Genomic DNA, 20,377 nt, shown 5'->3' on the forward strand with positions numbered 1-20,377 from the left:
CTCTTAGGATCCCTGTCTGGGCCTGAAAAGTCAACTGACAAAGACAGATTAACAGGAGCAAAGCATATAGGTTTATCTAGTATAAGTTTTACAAGACACAGGAGCTTTACTTCATAGTGAAATGAAAACCCAACAACAACAACAAAAAAAGCCAGCTTGACCTGTGTATTTTTATGCTAGGTTTGATGATAAATGGACAGTCATGGAGGAATAGGATAGCTTAAAGCATGTAAGTGCAGTAAACTGGGGGGAGCTTAGCAAGGCTTGTTTGTTCAGATTCTTCTTGCCATCTGTTTGTCTTCAGAGGTAATGATGCTCCTTTCCTACAAGTCTAGGGAGGGCACCTCTCACAGGAAGGTTTTAGGATCTATTACAGGGAAGAAGGGCAAGGGAGCGGGATGTCAGAGTGACCCACCTGCTTGAAATATTCAATATGCCAAGGTGTCAGATTTGGGATAGCATGTCCTGAACTACCGGCTTCCCTGGTGGCTCAGTCGGTAAAGAATCTGCCTGAAATGTTGGAGACCTAGGTTCAATCCCTGGGTTGGGAAGATCCCCTGGAGGAGGGCATGGCAACCCACTCCAGCATTCTTGCCTGGAGAACCCCCATGGACCGAGGAGCCTGGCAGGTTGCAGTCCTGAACTGTATCATCAAGACTGCTGGACTTTGTGCAGTGACACCAAGGAAGTGAGTACTGAGCTTTTTGGACTGAGTCAGTCCTGGGGTTCTTGACTTAGAAGAAGGGAGCCTGGCAGAGTGGAGTGCCAGACCTCATCCCCACATGGGCCTGTGGGGATCGGGCCCTCCAGTGTTCTCATTTGTGACACAACCTCAAGTCAGTATTCAAACCTCAAATTGTAGAGCACAAGGTCCCAATTTCACAAGTCAAGCCACTACAATCCCACCTGAGGGTTTTCAGAAATAGAAAAAAATCTCACCACTTGAGATAGTGAATTCTATCTTTCCCATTTCATAAGTCAATTAGACATCACGTCTATTGATTCCTTCTTTTTAACCTGGACAATATGATAGGTGATTGCTTTCTTACTATTATATGCTCATAGCAACATACACACACACACACACAAAAACAGCTTGCGAAGAGACACTTTAAAGATGTAGCTGGAGTATAAAGAGGGGAGAAAAAAGCATTCACCATCCATCTCTTTGGACTCAGAGGCAGGTGCCAGATGTGCTGTGTTGTGGAGCTGCGATGCCAGCACCAACAGCAGCACGTTTTCTCTCTGCCCCATAAAGTACCAACAACAAGTCTTTAATCAGAAGGCCCCATCATCCGAGAGGAGGCTCACGCCTTGACGGGCACCTGTGATTACAGAGCCTCTCCACTCACAATGAATGCCTTTCTGGGAAGGAAATTGGCACTTTTTTCAAGGGGCTGGCCCGGCAACAGCAGCAGGGAACACCTGTCTGCTTGCTGGCGCTCCCCCGCCCCCTCCGCCGGCACTCACAGCGTGGGGGAGGGCGTTCAGGAGGAGGACTTGTCCACGTGCTGTCTCCCTCCTTCAGCCAAGCGCTCCTCAGTCACTGTTTGCCCCAGAGTGCCAGTGATGGTGCTGGCACGGGGATCTGCCTCCTTTCTTCCCCTCACTGAGTTCAGAGTCTAGTCAACCCACAGGCAATTAAAATGAGGCTCTGGGAGAGCCTGTGTGCCCACCAAGCTTTGTGCTCTTCCGTCCACGTTGTCACACTGTCACTGCGACTGCAGCCGCCCCAGGGAGCAGCATGACATTATGTTCATGCCAATGGAATCAGGTGGAGGGACAAGAGAGGCCCTCACATTAAAGCAGTAAGGGGCACATGGGCCTTCCTGCCCCTGTCTCTCCTGCCCCAGATGCATGTTAAGGTTTTTGAGGCCCTCAGTTCAGTTCAGTCGCTCAGTTGTGTCTGACTCTTTGCAAGCCCATGAATCACAGCACGCCAGGCCTCCCTGTCCATCACCAACTCCTGGAGTTTACTCAAACTCATATCCATCGAGTCGGTGATGCCATCCAGCCATCTCATCCTCTGTTGTCCCCTTCTCCTCCTGCCCCCAATCCCTCCCAGCATCAGGGTCTTTTCCGATGAGTCACCTTCACATGAGGTGGCCAAAGTATTGGAGTTTCAGGTTCAGCATCAGTCCTTCCAATGAACACCCAGGGCTGATCTCCTTTAGGACGGACTGGTTGGATCTCCTTGCAGTCCAAGGGACTCTCAAGAGTCTTCTCCAGCACCACAGTTCAAAAGAATCAATTCTTCGGTGCTCAGCTTTCATCACAGTCCAACTCTCACATCCATTTTGAGGCCCTAGAAGAGTTTATTTTCTTGGGCTCCAAAATCACTGAGGATGGTGACTGCAGCCATGAAATTAAAAGATGCTTGCTCCTTGGAAGAAAAACTATGACAAACCTAGATAACTTTTAAAAAGCAGAGACATCACTTTGCCGACAAAGGTTCGTCTAGTCAAACCTATGGTTTTTTCCAGTAGTCATATATGGATGTGAGAGTTGGACCGTAAAGAAGGCTGATGCCAAAGAATTGATGTTTTCAAATTGTGGTGCTGGAGAAGACTCTTGAGAGTTCCTTGGCCAGCAAGAAGATCAAACCTGTCAATCCTAAAGGAAATCAATCCCAGATATTCATTGGAAGAACTGATGCTGAAGCTGAAGCTCCAATACTTTGGCCACCTGATGTGAAGAACCAACTCATTGGAAAAGACCGTGATGCTGGGAAAGATTGAAGGCAAGAGGAGAAAGGGACAACAGAAGATGAGATGGTTGGGTGGCATGATCGACTCAATGGACATGAGTTTGAGCAACCTCAGGGAGATAGTAATGGACAGGAAAGCCTGGTGCCCTGCAGTCCATGGGATCACAAAGAGTCAGACATGACTTAGTGATTGAACAACAACAGAAGATGGCAAGGCAGCAATATGGGAAGAACTTGGAGCCTTGAGTCAGCCTGGAGAGAATCACTTAACAGCCAAGATCACCTGGCTTGGATGGTTAGATGAGGGAGAAATACAATTCTGTTGCAAACAGAATTGAAAGCCACTGAAATGTTGGGGTTTATCTCTGCAATTGGCATTTTCCTAACACAGTGTTATGTTGGAGAAAGCAATGATTTCCCCAGAGCACCCAGCAGCGGTACCTCCAGGACCACTCCCCATAGGGATTAATTTCTGGGCTGTCACCTGAAATAGAAGTAGGCATGGGTCAGCTAAAAAAGCAAAAATGTGGACATCTGTAGAGAATAGGTGGTGACAAGCACAGAGGAAGAGAAATGGAGATAGTTGAGCATGAGGATCTGCTTAACCGTACTCAAACCTACAGCTTTATCCTGAGGGGCATGGAAAGAATGGGCAGGTTTTCATCAGGGAAGTGACATGATGAGATTTATGTTTTAGAAAGATCACGGTGACTGTAGTGTGGAGAATGAATTGGAGTATTTTTGGAAGAACACATGTTCATTATTTCCTCTTCCTGCCAAAAGTGTACAAGGACAATGCTGCTAGAAAAAATGTGAGTGGCCCACTGCTGGAGCCTGGAGGGGTTCCCAAATCCCGCTGAGGCCTCAGGAGTTTTTGAGAGGCAGGTGGTGGGCTGCTGGGGACAGCATCAGCAGTCTTTGTTTACAACATGTCAGGGAGCCAGATGAACACCCAGAGTCCCGGAGGAGGTCTGCTTGTGGGAGGGAGCCCCAGATGGAGACAGATCCCCCCTGATGGCTGAGGGGTCCTAGCCAGCGAGCTTGAGCTCACAGGGCACCATCAGGGTCCCCAACACACAGATGGGGCTCCCTCTGCCCAGTGACTCCTGGACCCAGGCGCCCTTGAAGGCAATAGCATAAAGAGTTGAACTGCTGCTGCTGCTTTTTTTGTTATTGTTGTTGTTGTGCAGCATGCGGAATCTTAGTTCCCCAGTGAGGGATGGAAACTGTGTTGTCCGCTGTAGTGGAAGTGAGGAGTCTTAACCACTGGACAACCAGGGAAGTCCCAGAGCTGAACTGCTTCTGCTGCCGGGAGGGGACCCTGCCCATCCTGGAGAAGCCTGAGACCAACACCACCATCACTCCACGTCCCACCCTTTGTAACACATCCCATATATCCCCACACCCTTCCTTACTTCCTCCTGGCATCTCTGCTGGCCCTTTGGAGTTCCACTCTAGAACTCCCAAACACAGAAAAGGGAACTCTTTCCTAGGTCTTGAAGTTCTCTGCAAGCGCCTTGACTGTCCACCCTTTCACTGAAGCAGAGAGAACAGCAGACACTTTTAACTCCTGCAGGGCCCAGTTGAGAAGAAACGGTGTTTCCAGAGGATGCTCATCCTGTTCCTCTAAACACTCTTACCCTCTACTTGGTTAAACCAGCATCACATAGAGTACCTGGAAAAGTCCCTGTGATCCCTGGAGAAGGTTTTCACTGAATTCTTCGGGGGATGACATCACAGTCCAGTACTAAAGGATGTAACAAGACATAACCCTGAGGAACTTGTCATTTCTTCCCGGTGGAGAATTCTACAAAGGTCCTCTTTTCAGAGCCACGTGAGAGAAATTGCTCTCTCGTCTAAATTCCAGGGATTATTGTTCTGCTTCTGATCAACTGACTCATGTTACTAATCACTTTCCTTCACTTAACCTGGCTGTTTTAGAAAGCCAGGGCCAAAATTGGAATCCACCCCTGGCAAAGGCTCAGAGTCTCAGGGAGCACATTTTGTGCTCCTAGTTTCTTCTTTTTCCCACCTTTATCCTCCTTTTGCCTGAATTTCCTCATTATACTAATCTTTATTTCATCTTGCTGTGTTGCATGCATCTTTGCAACCCACCTTAAATTCTTTTTGGAACAGGGCAGGAGTGAAATAAATAGATAATAGAACTATTAGCTATCTTTTGCCATTGTTATTGTAAAGCAGCTACTAATGACTGGAATATAGCACTCTAGAGTAGAACAGGGCTCCTGGTAATTAGGAGTGGAAGAGGGGAGGGGAATAATGGCAAGTGGCATGGGTTAGTGTAGACAGAAAGGAGCTTAGGAGCACTTCTTACTCTGATCAATGTAGAATTTTAGCAAACAGGATAGAAAAGGGAGCTTTTATATTGGGATTTGGTAAAAGATAATGATTGTTAACTACCTGTCTAGTTGGGTGTCTACCATTGCTGATTTGGGGGGCCATTCATTGAACAGTCGTCAACAGTTATTTATGCTAAGCCAAGTTCTTGTCTGTCTGTATGTACTCCAGCTGCTGGTTATTCTAAATAGCAACTTTGTTGTATTTTACATTCTTTGGGAATCTTTTCAAGGGAATGAAATATGTGCTCTATGTATGTTCGTATATATAGAGCCTGGAGAGTCACTGTTTCGTCGTTTAGTCACAATGTCCCCTCCAACTCTTTTGAGACCCCATGGACTGTAGCCAACCAGGCACCTCTGTCCATGGGTTTCCCAGGAAAATACTGGAGTGGGTTGCCATTTCCTCCTCCAGGGGATCTTCCCGACCCAGGGATCGAACCCAAGTCTCCTTTATTGGCAGGTGGATTCTTTACTGCTGAGCCACACCCCTGTAGAGTCATGCATTAAACACTTTTTGTAATGGCACAGACAGTAGTCCTTGGAAACAGGGAACTTTGCCATTCACCTTGGCTATACCCTAGATTCAGGGTAAACTAGTTGTGCACATTATCCATAATCTTAATCTTTCATCTAACCAAAATAAAGCATCATTCAGAGTCATCTCCTAGTGTTACCAACCTCACCCATCACCTGTTCCATCCATCAGTCACTCCTCTGAATACTTGCTGTGCCCTGGCACTTCTTCTGGAGAAGGCATGGACCATGTTTTAGTTTCCTACTGCTGCTATAATACATTACCATGAACTCAGTGGCTTAAAACAGCACCAGTTTATTATCTTATCCTCTAGAGGGGAGAAGTATGACTCATTAGGACAAATCAAGGTGTCAGTAGGACTGTGCTCCTTCTGGAGGTTCTATGGGAGAATCCATTCCCTTGCCTTCTCCAACTTCTAGAGCCTACCTAACCTGGGCTATGGTCCCCTTCCTCCATCTTCAGACCTAGCAATATTGGCCCAAGTCTTCCAGGACTGCCATCTCTCAGTTCTGACCTCCTCTTCCTCTTTAAAGGACCCTCATGATTATTTTGGGCCCAGCCAAGTAATCCTGGATGATCTCTTTATGTTAAAGTCAACCTGATTAGATTCTATCTTCAACCCTGACTCCTCCTTGCCCTGTAACACAGCTTATTCACAGGTTTCATGGACTAGGACATGGATATTTTTAGGGCACCATCCTCTGAGTCCTCTAAGAAGTCCAAATGTGCTCTCCCTTAAGGGATTTAACAAGTCATATTTCTGAAGATATCAACATATATAGATTACTAATACTAGTTACTTGTAATTTTTGTGATACAGTCAATGATCTGCAAGCATTTCCCACATTTATTTCATCACACTTATAGTAAAGAAAATCTTATTCAGGGACCTTTATTTGTTTTCCAAGCTCACTAATCAAACAAAAGATAAAAGTTCTTCTGAGTTTTCTAATGCTCTGAAGTGAGCCAACAGGCAAGCATCCTGTTCATCATTGCTCCAACACATCTACTTCCAGGCTTACGGAAGGATGAGCTTACTCCCTTAAAGATGAACATGGCCAATTGACTTGCAGTCCTTCCATGAGCCTTGGAGTAGCATGCATCTCCTCTGCTACATTTTATTGGTGGAAGCATTTAATGGCCATTGCTCCACTCTTCAGTCTTCTGTTTCCCTGATGCAATAATCACAGAAGAGCAGTTAGCATGGATGTGGCTTAAAATTAAACACACAGAAATCTCTTGCATTCCCATACACTAACAATGAGAAAACAGAGAAATTAAGGAAACAATACCATTCACCATTGCAACAAAAAGAATAAAATACTTAGGAGTATATCTACCTAAAGAAACAAAAGACTTATACATAGAAAACTATAAATCACTGATAAAAGAAATCAAAGAGGACACAAACAGATGGAGAAACATACTGTGTTCATGGATTGGAAGAATCAATATTGTCAAAATGGCTATACTACCCAAAGCAATCTATAGATTCAATGCAATCCCTATCAAGCTACCAACGGTATTTTTCACAGAACTAGAACAAATAATTTCACAATTTGTATGGAAATACAAAAAACCTCGAATAGCCAAAGTAATCTTGAGAAAGAAGAATGGAACTGGAGGAATCAACCTGCCTGACTTCAGACTCTACTACAAAGCCACAGTCATCAAGACAGTATGGTACTGGCACAAAGACAGAAATATAGATCACTGGAACAGAATAGAAAGCCCAGAGATAAATTCACGAACCTATGGTCACCTTATCTTCGACAAAGGAGGCAAAGATATACAATGGAAAAAAGACAACCTCTTTAACAAGTGGTGCTGGGAAAACTGGTCAACCACTTGTAAAAGAATGAAACTAGAACACTTTCTAACACCATACACAAAAATAAACTCAAAATGGATTAAAATTCTAAATGTAAGACCAGAAACTATAAAACTCCTAGAGGAGAACATAGGCAAAACACTCTCTGACATAAATCACAGCAGGATCCTCTATGACCCACATCCCAGAATATTAGAAACAAAAGCAAAAATAAACAAATGGGACCCAATGAAACTTAAAAGCTTCTGCACAACAAAGGAAACTATAAGCAAGGTGAAAAGACAGCCCTCAGATTGGGAGAAAATAATAGCAAACGAAGCAACAGACAAAGAATTAATCTCAAAAATATACAAGCAACTCCTCCAGCTCAACTCCAGAAAAATAAATGACCCAATCAAAAAATGGGCCAAAGAACTAAACAGACATTTCTCCAAAGAAGACATACAGATGGCTAACAAACATACAAAAAGATGCTCAACATCAGTCATTATCAGAGAAATGCAAATCAAAACCACAATGAAGTACCATTACACGCCAGTCAGGATGGCTGCTATCCAAAAGTCTACAAGCAATAAATGCTGGAGAGGGTGTGGAGAAAAGGGAACCCTCTTACACTGTTGGTGGGAATGCAAACTAGTACAGCCACTATGGAAAACAGTGCGGAGATTTCTTAAAAAACTGGAAATAGAACTGCCATATGACCCAGCAATACCACTTCTGGGCATACACACCAAGGAAACTAGATCTGAAAGAGACATGTGCACCCCAATGTTCATTGCAGCACTGTTTATCATAGCCAGGACATGGAAGCAACCTAGATGCCCATCAGCAGACGAATGGATAAGGAAGCTGTGGTACATATACACCATGGAATATTCCTCAGCCATTAAAAAGAATTCATTTGAATCAGTTCTAATAAGATGGATGAAACTGGAGCCCATTATACAGAGTGAAGCCAGAAAGATAAAGACCATTACAGTATACTAACACATATATATGGAATTTAGAAAGACGGTAACGATAACCCTATATGCAAAACAGAAAAAGAGACACAGATGTATAGAACAGAGTTTTGGACTCTGTGGGAGAAGGCTAGGGTGGGATGTTTCAAGAGAACAGCATCGAAACATGTATATTATCTATAGTGAAACAGATCACCAGCCCAGGTTGGATGCATGAGACAAGTGCTCAGACCTGGTGCACTGGGAAGACCCAGAGGGATTGGGTGGAGAGGGAGGTGGGAGGGGGAGATTGGGATGGGGAATACATGTAACTCCATGGCTGATTCATGTCAATGTATGACAAAACCCACTACAATATTGTAAAGTGATTAGCCTCCAACTAATAATAAAAAAAAAGATAAGAAAATAAATAAATAAATAAACACACACACACATACACACACAAAAAGACTGACACATCCTGAAACATTTCTCTGATATCTCCTTATCTGCCTAAGCACATATCCTCCAAAAGAAACTAAATTCCTGTAAGTCCCCTGCCAGGGAAAACCAACTCCTATCACAGGAGAGAAGACTAGAAGTCAACAGTATGCCCAAACTTTGTGACAAAGTATCATAGCTCCCATCTAGTTTTCTAATGTCCCATTCATCTTTCCCCCAAATTATTACTCTTCCCTAATAGGCCTATATTTGTCCTTACATTTCCCTAGTCAGATGGCATTTTATCCTGAATTCTAAGCCACCTGAATTCCTCATTTTCCCTGGGTATCTGCTGTATGTACCTGTGGTGCACATATTTATAAACTTTTGTTAGTTTTTCTCTTGTTTGTCTTTTATTACAGGAGTCTTAGCCAAGAGCTTAGAAAAATGGAAGGAAAATTATATCTTCTCCCCTACAAAACATAATATTGCCTATCTTGACTGGTGCATGGCCCATCTATGAAATAGAAGTATCCTTCTCCATGCTACCACCAAAAGAAGGAAAAAGCATATAAGGACATCACTGGCAGAACCCCCAAGCTGTAGTTTATCCAACACACTTCCTAAGCCATCAGATTCTACTCTTCATATATTTATGAAAGTCCATTGCAGTATGGTAAGGAACAAATAGTAATCTTTATGTTCTTGTGTTGATAAAAATGAGCTTTGAAACTCCCGTTATATAAGAAATATTCATGGGCTTCCCTGGTGGCCCAGTAGTAAAGAATCTGCCTGCCAACACAGGAGATACAGGATTGATCCTTAGGTCAGGAAGATCCCCTGGAGAAAGAAATGACAACCCACACCAGTATTCTTACCTGGACAATTCCTTGGAGAGAGGAGCCTGGGAAACTACAGTCGATGGGGTCACAAAGGGCTGGACACAACTTGAAAAAAGTATTCTTTGCTTATTAATAGAATATTGATGGTGAACTTAATTGATAACCATTGTTGATGATGAACCAAAGGTTCAAAGAACCCCTTGATTAGATGACTCATTATCAAATACTGACAAATATCCAGCAACCAGGGGGTTTCAAAGCATTGACAATAGTCTGTGCTTAGAGTCTAGAAACCAATTTCATGTTAAAGTGGAGGTAAATTTTTAGTTTTTTTTCCTGCATTCCTAACAACCATTAGAAGTATCTAATACAGGTGCTCTGGACACGGTGGTAGGTGCACTGTAGGAATCTAACAAATATTTGTGGCATGACAGAATGATCTTCATGGTACTTGGGATTCAGAACAAGTCTGTTATTGCAAAAGCATCACTAAAATATGAAAAATATGTCCTTGTAGCCGGCCTCCAGCCCTGGCCATGAGAGCATCAGAGTATTGATAACAACCCAATTTTTTATTCAATGGCAGCCCAAATTTCTGCTCACATCAGCATTCCACCTCCTGTCAACTTAGGCTTACCTTACATGATCTGAACAACCATATGGAATATTAATTTCACATGCAAATGAGGCATTCGTAATTATTGACTAGTGTGAGCAATGAGCCATTAATTATTTATCAAACACAACATTAGCAGGCAGATTAGATCAAAAGTCCTGTTGTAAGGAATTTACTTTAATAAAATTCTAATTGTCAAAATGAAAGAGAATGAATTGGCCAGTCATTACCTGCCTTAATTGCCTCAGGAATTGAGCTGTCCTGAAAAGTGCAGGTTGGGCTGCCAGGTCACCTTAGAGGGCAACAAAAGAGAAATAGCTGGCAGCTCTTGCAGAAGAACACAGACAGCATGCTGAGTGCATGAGTGCACACCTCTGGGCCACACCTGCAGCTTATCCGAAGTTCACGAGTGGGCAAGGCAGGAACATGCACACAGAGAGGCCAGTCTGAGGCCTGGGGCCTGGGGCCTCCGACTGGCAGGGGCTAAGACTAGTGTGACTAAGCCCAGGGTGGGGCTCTACAGGGACAGGGACAGGGCCCTGGTGGTGGGTAAGGCAGAAAGCATCTAAAAATGAAATGACTTTTTGATCCTTTTCTCTCCATTTCGTATGTTAATTTCACACTTTCTCATGCCTTTTCCCCACAGTCTAACATCTGAAGAGGCTGTCCTTGGGGGACAGAGTCTCACCCCTGCTTCTCCTCAGCTTCGTTCCCGTGGGTGTCAGAGGAGACTGAGGACGTCTCCCTGGCAATCTGGTGGTTAAGACTTCGTGCTTGCAATGCAGGGGGCACAGGTTCGATTCCTGGTCAGTAAGGTCCCACATGCATGCAGTATGGCAAAAAAAGAGAGAGCCTGAGAAGGGCACAGCTAAGGAGAGACAGAGGGGGTCCTGTATCCCTGGGTGTTAAGTCTAGGGGATTGCCAGCTGTTGAAAATCCCATCTAAGGTCAGCAGGGTATGGGGGAAAAGGAGAAAACATACCCCATAGCGCCCAAGTGCCAACTGCCTTGACTGTGCTATCTGAGAGGAATCTAAGGTCTTTCTTGGTATATATGGCATGAGGGTCAGATTTATTTCCCCTTCCATACTAAATGAACCCAAGTCATCAAACTACTCAGCAGCAGTGAATAGGCAGGGAAGATCTCCAAAAAAGATGCCAGGCCACTCATCTTTCCATCTGCCACAGTGCGGGGATATGGTGATGAATTTTCATGGGGCAGAAAACATCATCTACACTATATGCTGGGAGGACAGCAAAGGGTCAGTGAGAAATCTGTTTCAAAGCAGAAATTTGGGGCACATTTACACTGAGCTGACAAGATCCTGCCTAAGTGTCAGCTGTTTCACAATCAAGTTTTCTTCATGTCATGTTCCTTATATGTTGTGGTTAATTATATAGTTAGTTGTTCAAACTTTACCAATGTTGTATTGAGACAGCAATTTGAAAAGTAAAAATCTCTGCCATTAATTAACTGTTTTTATTTACATTATGTCCAAAAATAATGTGGCTGTCTTTTTGAAAATTGAGCTAACTGCTTTGAGAGTTGAATTGCCTACACTGGCTGGATATGCTGTTAATGTTTGGTCAGTCCTGGAATTTTGATAGGTGTCCTTCTTGTAGCAGTTGACAGTATAAACAGTTACCTGGGGCTCTGGATTTCAAGGGGTTCTGAGGCCACAGGCAGGCTCAGTGACCCCAGGAAATCCATTTGCTAAATGATTGGTGATGGCCATCACAGTTGTGTGGCACAGGGGTGGGGGTGATGGAGAAGGACTGGGGGGACAAGGATAGACAGAGGGTGGGAGTTGCAGTGGAGGGTGTGAGGAGCAGCACTTGTGCCATATATAGTGTCATATTGCCCTGTTTTGGGCATCAAACCATGATAATACATATTGGAGAGAGGGTACTGGATTATTATTACATATTATTACACAAGGGAATCTTTGGCCCTTTGATTTTTTTTTTTTAATCTGTTTCAAAAATACAAATATTTGGGGACTTCCTTGGCAGTCCAGTGGTTAAGACTCTGAGCTTCCACTTTAGGGGGCACAGGTTCAACCCCTGGTCGGGGAACTAAGATCCCACATGCTATAAGCATGGCCAAAAAAAATTAAATAAAAATTAAAACAAAAAAATAAATAAAATTTTAAAAATTCAAATGTCCTATTTACATGTCTCCACTGAAGGGCAGATATTTTTTTCTAAGTAGATAATTTTCTCAGTTGTTAAATTAAATTATTAAATAAATATGACCAGGAACACAACCACCTCATTCCCACCATGCATGATAATCAGGAGTAGTGCTGCCGAGACTCACAATCATGAGTAGTCCTGACATCTGCAGCTGAACCGGCTCTTTGTGTAACTTGACCTTTTTCTTCCTACAAGCGGGTAAAGTTGAAACATTAAGAAAATAGCAAAATTCATAAAAACTACAAGTCAGAGTCCCTCTTTTTTGAGATGACAACACATTTAAAAAGCATCAATTGTAATTATGAAGCTATTATAAAAACATTTTGAGGATGTGGAAGTACATTAAATCTACTCAAGAAAGCAGACAAGATACACAACCTAATGTCATCTCTCAGAAAAAATTTAATGTGTTGAAAGTCACTTCATTTAAAAATAATAAAAATGTCCAAAATTATATAAGTTATTATGTAAATTATTAAAGTTTGAAAGCCTATGCTCAGGAAATAAACATACTTTTTGGAGACTGCCTTAATGACTAATACAAATTATCAGATAATTGGGTCATGATGAGTTAGGAGTCAAAAATGAACAAAAGATTCTTCCTCATACAGGCATAGAACAGAAGCTGTGATGACCTAAAATAAAATGTTAGTTGCTTTTGTCCACCTCCAATTCCATATTTTAAATTGCTTTTGATTCTACAAGGAATAATAGAAAAATGGGAATTTAATCCTGAACCCCTCCAAAATATTAATAACAAAGGTGGAGTGGCATTTGTAAGTCCTGATGATGTGCCAAGCACTGAGCTAGACATTTTATATATATTACTACATTTAACTCTCTCTCAAAATAATCCTTTAAGGCAAGGATTATTATTATCCTCAAATTAGAGATGAGAAAAAATCCCCTTTCCTTCAGTGGCTTTCCCAAAATTCCCACAAGAGTAATGAATATTGTCTACTAATATCTCAGAATTACACAGGTCTGGGCTCCACAGTGTACACTAGACATGGGGCAGACCCTCAGGCTGGGTTCAGCCCTCATCTGAATTTGTTTGGGCACCTGCTGGAACTCAGAGAACACCTCAGTGCCAGTAGTTTCTTCTCAATGCATTTGGACACATGAGTTATTCTCTTGTGTTTATCCTCTCAAAGACTAATAAAGTACCATTGTAACAATTTAAACTCTCCCAACCAAAATCATCAATCTTTAAGTTTATCCACTTAGACTCCTTTTCAAGGTATTCACATATATACATACATACTTTTTTTGCTTTTACAAAATTGGAATCATACTATGCATAATGTATGGCAGCTTTTTTTTTTTTACTTGATCGCAGGTGTGTCTATCTTTCCACATCATTATATATACTTCTACCTTGTTCTTTTCGATGACTGCTTAGAATTGCACTGAATGAATGTTTATTGTTGTTGTTCAGTCACTAAGTTGTAGCCAGCTCTTTCTGACCCCATGGACGGCAGCATGCCAGGCTTCCCTGTCCTTCAGTATCTCCTGAAGTTTGCTCAAATTCATGTCCATCGAGTTGGTGATGCTATCTAACCATCTCATCCTCTGCCACACCCTTATCCTCTTGCTCTCAATCTTTCCCAACATCAGGGGCTTTTCCAGGGAGTCAGCTCTTCTCACCAGGTGGCCGAAGTATTGGAGCTTCAGTTGTAGCAACAGTACTTCCAATGAATATTCAAGGTTGTTTTCCTTTAGAATTGACTGGTTTGATCTCCTTGCTGTCCAAGTGACTCGCAAGAGTCTTATCTAGCGCCACAATTCAAAAACATCAATTCCTCAGCACTCAGCCTTCTTTATGGTCCAACTCTCACATACGTACATGACTACTGGAAAAACCATAGCTTTGACTATACGGACCTTTGCCAGCAAAGTGAGGCTCTGCATTTTAAAACACTGTCTAGTTTTGTCATAGCTTTACCTCCAAGGAGCAGGCATCTTTTAACCTCATGTCTACAGTCACCATCACTGTCTGCAGTGCTTTTGGAGCCCCAGAAAATAAAATCTGTCACTGCTTCCACTTTTTCCCCATCTATTTGCCATAAAGTGATGGGACCAGATGCCATGATCTTAGTTTTTTGAATGCTGAGTTTCAAGCCAGCTTTTTCACTCTCCTCTTTCACCTTCATCAAAAGGCTCTTTAGTTCCTCTTCACTCTCTGCCATTAGAGTGGTATCATCTATATATCTGAGGTTGTTGATATTTCTCCCTGAGGTCTTGATCCAGCTTGTGCTTCATCCAGCCTGGCATTTCACACGATGTACTCTGCATATAAGTTAAACAGCCTTGTTGTACTCCTTTCCCAATTTTGAACAAATGTACTCTTACCTATTTAACCATTTTCTTACTGTTCAACATTTAATTTGTACGTAGTTTTTTGCTGTTATAAACATGCTTCACTAAGCACCCCTGCATATCTACATGAGTATTTCTATAGTATAGATACTCGGAAATATTAATAATACTGCTGGGTTAAAGATTTAGGCACATAAATATTAGATGGACACTGTAAAATTTCTCGCTAAATGACTTTCTTAATCAACTTCATTTTCAGTGTGTGTTCCTCTCCTGCTTTGAGGGATGGTATTTAATCTACATCTCCCTACCCTTCTCCCCTCATATCTGTCTTCCTCACCTTTGCTGGTCTACTTTCTGCTTCTGTCTACTTACACCTCACCATTGTTTTTACCACCCTGTTTAACTGACTATAAAATGACATTTAAAACATATTTTCAGTTCCCACTTGCTAAATAAATAATCAGGTAGTTTTATCTTTTGTATAGATCTCTTTGTTAAGAAAAGGTAATAAAACACAAGAATTAAAATAGTTTCATGTGGCCCCTGATTTTAGTGACCCATGGCAGAAGAAAATACCCCACTTTTGCCCTAGGTGCACAACTCTACTGTGCAAAATGTCAAAATCCATCCATGTCAAAAAATTTAAACTTTAGTTCATTATCAGGATTTATTTTTGGTGAATAAACCTCAGGTTTTATTTAAATATTCAATTTTAGTGGTTAGAACAAGATATAGGCAATCATGACTGCAGAAAGCACTTGCAGGAATTATCCTTTTCCAATGAATCTTTGAATAGCAGAGTAAAGATCATGTCCAATCTGCTTGACTTGACTTTCTGCATAACCAGTCTCTTTAAGAGCAGATCTCTGCTGGGTCTGTTATACTTATTTCCTTTTAGGAATCAGTAAATGGCCCTAGTACAAACACAGAGGGCAGTTTAAGGACTTAGAATACCATGAGAAAGAAATATTGGGGGCTTTCAATTTATTTATCCTGGATAAAGAAAACTTGATTTTCTATTTCCAAGGTAAACACTGTAGAGACAAATACAAAGAACTAACTATGATGGGGAAACAGAAAAAAAAAAAAACAACTATGGTGTGCAAAGCAAACAGCAAAGTTAAAGGGAAAAAACATAATGAATAGAAAAAATGAAATTTCCCTTAAACTACATATAGGACAAGACATGAGAAATTACATAAGCATGTGTGCTAGGGTAGAGACGCTGTTTATGTTCATTGAAAAAGTCTTAGAAAGACAAAGGCTAATATTGGTTATCTCTGAGAGTTGGGTTTATAGGTAGGTTTTTTGTTTGTTCTTCTTGTCTGAACTTCCTAGTATTTGTCCAGTGAATACAGATAAGTTATGTTAAAAAATCAATAGAAGTTAGAAATGTTTATAAAGACTCAAGACATTTAAAAGTCTTTGCAAAGTATATCTAGGGCTCTATCAGCCTCCAGATACCTGACATTTGACTTGATGAATTTTTTTAGACCCCAACTTTCCTAACTTTAATAGGAACTGATACAAAGAAATGAAAACTCCTGTAAATACTGAAGATAGTTAAACAATTTGGTTGTAGGCATTAAGCAATCCAGTATTTACATACGATGATCAATAAGAAATGGCATCTGTATCAAGGATTTGTTTTGAAAACGCTTTAGCTTAGAAAGATAATTTCAAAGTGATTCAAAGCAACAGGTAGTCCTGTTGCAGGGAATTTCATCACAAACAGTATTGGATCAGTTATATAAGCCATAGTTAGTTTGGTTTGCTAAAGGACAGACTCATTCAGGTGCCAAGAAATGTTGATAGTTTGCACCTTTAATTTACTACAACTTCAAGGCTATGCGTTGCAGCATTATGTATACTATATTTAAGACAACTTAAATATTCATCACCAAGAAACTGGCTGAAAATCATGGTGCATTACACAGTGGAGGACAATGCCACTGAAACACAGAGATCTCTGTCTGTCACCTGGCATAATCACAAGGATATACTGTGAAGTGAACATAAGAAGCAGGGAGACAAGCTTTATCTTTGGTATCTTTTGGTCAGAAAGGGGATTTCCTTATAGTTTAAAAAGTAAAAAACAGAGAGTTAATTGCAATTCCACTCCCCCCCCCAAAAAAAAGGATTACCTGTAGAGTGAAGAAGGAACTAGGTAGAGGGAATGAATATAGAAGCTAGACTTCTTGATGTACTTTATTGTGTAATTTTGAATTTGGAACTATAAAAACATTTCACATACTTAAATATCTTGAATAAAAAAGAAAAACATTTACTGGGTCTTGATTGACGTTCACATCAGCTAACAAAATCTTTCACTTCTACCAAGCTGGAATTTCATAAAAAGAAATGACAAAGTATTTCTACTTTTATTATCCCTTAAAATGAATTATTTTTGCCTGTTTGACCTGTTAAGCCAAATTTTCAGTTTCCCACAAGTTTGTTTGTTTTTTCTTTCTTTCCAGGTTTTCAATGCTACAGATAGGGAATTTAGGGTTGGAAAAGAGGTAAGTGGGTTTTTTAAGTAATTATTAAGACTTTGCTGTTTTAGAATAATTGAAGTTCACAGAGAAATTGAGAGGAAGGTATAGAGAGTTCCCATACACACACCTTGCCCTCACACATGCATGGCCTCCTCCATTGTCAACATCCCCATCAAAGTGGTACCTTTATTATGAATAAAGACCCTACACTGACACATCATTAGCCAAAATCTGTAGTTTACATTACAGTTCACACTTGGTGTTTTATGTTTTTATGGGTTTGGATAAATATATAATGATATGTCCACCATTATGGTATACAGAGTATTTTTACTACCCTAAAAATCATGTGTGCCCCTCCTATTCACCCCACACCTCACACCCAGCCCCTGACAACCACTGATCTTTTTATTATCTCCACAGTCTTGGCTTTTCCAGAATGTCATATACTTGGACTCATATCATATGTAGCCTTTTCAGATTGGCTTTTTGCACACAGTAATATACATTTAATAAGCATTCATGTCTTTTCAAGTGGTTTTTAATATATCAGTATATTTTATAAATGAAACAAATGTCTCTTATTTCTTCAGACCTTTTTTTCTGATATTTCAAAATAATTATAGAAACCCAATATTTCATTGATTGATTTGTATCTTTCCAGGAATTTTTTCATTTCATCTTGAATTATCAAATTTGTTTGCATAAAATTGGTCACCAGAGTCACATGGTTTTAAGGAGTGGATCTGGGGTTGAAACAAAAGGATGTCTTATTCAAGCCCCCAGATTGTACTCAGAGGCAGTTGCAATGACCCGAGCCGTCAATGAAGGTCATGATTTTAAAATAAACTGGAACATACACTTTGCAAATGAGTCCTTCTAGTTTTAAAACTCTTCCTAGATGTTCCCAGATGTGACTTCTTGACTGCTTGTGCGCTCACATAAAAAGCCTAAAGATAAAAATCATTAGGGTCCTTGCCACCACGTGGGTGACCCTGAGCAGGAGCAGACTGCAAACATAATACGTGCAGTGGTGGGCAGTCTCTGATGGTAGCTTTCCATGAGCAGCACATGCTCTGATTTAGTGATTTTGTCCATTCTTATTAGCCTAAATAGAAAACCATATTTGTGAAATGTATTTTTTTTTTTAAACATAAAAATTCGAATTCCAGGGACGTCCCTGTTCAGTGGTTAAGACTCCGAGCTCCCAATGCAGAGAGCCCAGGTTGGATCCCTGGGCAGGGAACGAAATCTTATATGCTGCAACTAAGACCCAGTGCACCCAAATAAATAAATATTTTTTTAAAAAGATATGAATTCCAGAACTGTGTGGCTAAGGCCTTAGAGATCATCTAACCTAACCCCATCTATTTTCTTATGGGGAGAGAAACAGAAATCCCATGAGGGCAATAGATTCAATCTCCAGGGCAATGAAGGCCTTCACTGACATGTAGCCAGGTTGGTTGGGGAACAAATGTATAGAAGAGAAGAATAAAAGAAAAGGAAGGTTATTTAGGGTGACATAGTTATTTTCTTGGTGCCTCAGTATCTTTTAGCTTCAGGATGACTTAAACATAAATCTAGAAGTATTTAAGAATCTCAAATGTGTAGTATTAATATTTTCAGGTTAAGGAGTCTGTGCATTTTTGGCGTTTATATACTTTAAATTCTCTTATGTTTAAGAGAATTGGCCTTATGAAGCAAGAAGTCATCTTTGTGATTCTAATTTTAAATATATACTGGATTTAGACTTGTGATTTTTAAGTTCAAATCTTAATAAGTATATTACAAGCTGAGTAATTTAATAGAGCTAAAGGTTTATCATATTTATAAGTTTAATGTGTTAGGTTTACAAGAGTTAATGAAATATGCAGTACTATTAAGTCAAGTTAAGTCAAGACTATTATAATACTTAAATGGAAACTGAATATATTAAATTTATGAAAGCAGTTTAAAAGGAGTTCAATCAAGTTTGTAAATGGAATCCAATATTAATCAAAGTCCACTTAAAAGTGACTGTTAGAACTTGCTGGGCTTATAAACAAAATAAATAGCTTAATAAATGCAAGGCTTTGTAATGTTTTTAACTTTAGTAAATCAAGGACTAATTTAAAAATCATAAAATGTCACACTTTTGAATAATCTATGTTTTTCACAAAAACTACCATTGAGGACCTTAAAAATCACCTTTAACAAGTTGGAGCAGGATAAGATATCCAGGCTATCTCTTGGATGGGGTAGGATATCATAAAGAGGCGTGTATGAAACTCCTGCTGGGTCGCAGGCAGACACCGCGCCGGGTGCCAAAGACTGGAGCGCTGTGGGCTCCTTGTGCTGGACCTCACACGAGGATCCTGAAACAGCCCCCTGTGCAGGTGGCGGCCGGGCAGCCCAAGCGGCTGAGTTGCTTAGCTTTCTCCATCAAATAAAGCCATGTCACTATGGCAGGGTACTGTTTTGAAACAGGGAAACATAACACATATAGGGATCAACGCTTGGCTTTTGAGTTTTAAAAGCCTCTCCTTAAATTAGTTAGTGAAGTCGCTCAGTCATGTCCGACCCCTTGCGACCCCATGGACTGTAGCCTACCAGGCTTCTCCATCCGTGGGATTTTCCAGGCAAGAATACTGGAGTGGGTTGCCATTTCCTTCTCCAGGGGATCTTCCCGACCCAGGGATTGAACCTGGGTCTCCTGCATTGTAGGCAGACGCTTTACCCTCTGAGCCAAAAAACAAAAACAGTGTGGTTGTTTTTGTTGTTTAGTCGCTAAGTCGTGTCCAACTCTTTGCAACCCCATGGTCTGTAGACCGCCAGGCTGCTGTGTCCATGGGATTTTCCAGGCAAGAATACTGAAGTGGGTTGCCAATTCCTTCTCCAGGGGAACTTCCCAACCAACCCAGGGATGCAGAAAAAGTATGGTAGGAGACAGCTTTCCTGTCTAATCACTCCCTCCCCGCCCCAGGGTAGATAAAAAATCCCTAGGCTTGGTAGGAAGGAGCTAGTGGGAAAGAGGGGAAGTCAAAAGAAGAAAAAAAAAAAGAAAACCATAAATCTAATGCATCCCTGAGAAGGTTCCTGCGTCCTTTCGCTTG

At 41.1% G+C, this 20,377-nt stretch overlaps 1 long non-coding RNA gene across 1 annotated transcript in view; it reads left to right on the forward strand.

Moving 5' to 3' along the window:
* Positions 1-20,377, forward strand: part of LOC110151912 (uncharacterized) — a 141,780-nt gene that overhangs the window by 101,751 nt on the left and 19,652 nt on the right. The window contains exon 6 of the long non-coding RNA XR_011483733.1: positions 17,268-17,309. This is a non-coding gene — a long non-coding RNA (uncharacterized lncRNA). The remainder of the gene's footprint in view (positions 1-17,267; positions 17,310-20,377) is intronic.

Source organism: Odocoileus virginianus, chromosome 26, assembly GCF_023699985.2.
Source record: "Odocoileus virginianus isolate 20LAN1187 ecotype Illinois chromosome 26, Ovbor_1.2, whole genome shotgun sequence".
Taxonomy (NCBI): domain Eukaryota; kingdom Metazoa; phylum Chordata; class Mammalia; order Artiodactyla; family Cervidae; genus Odocoileus; species Odocoileus virginianus.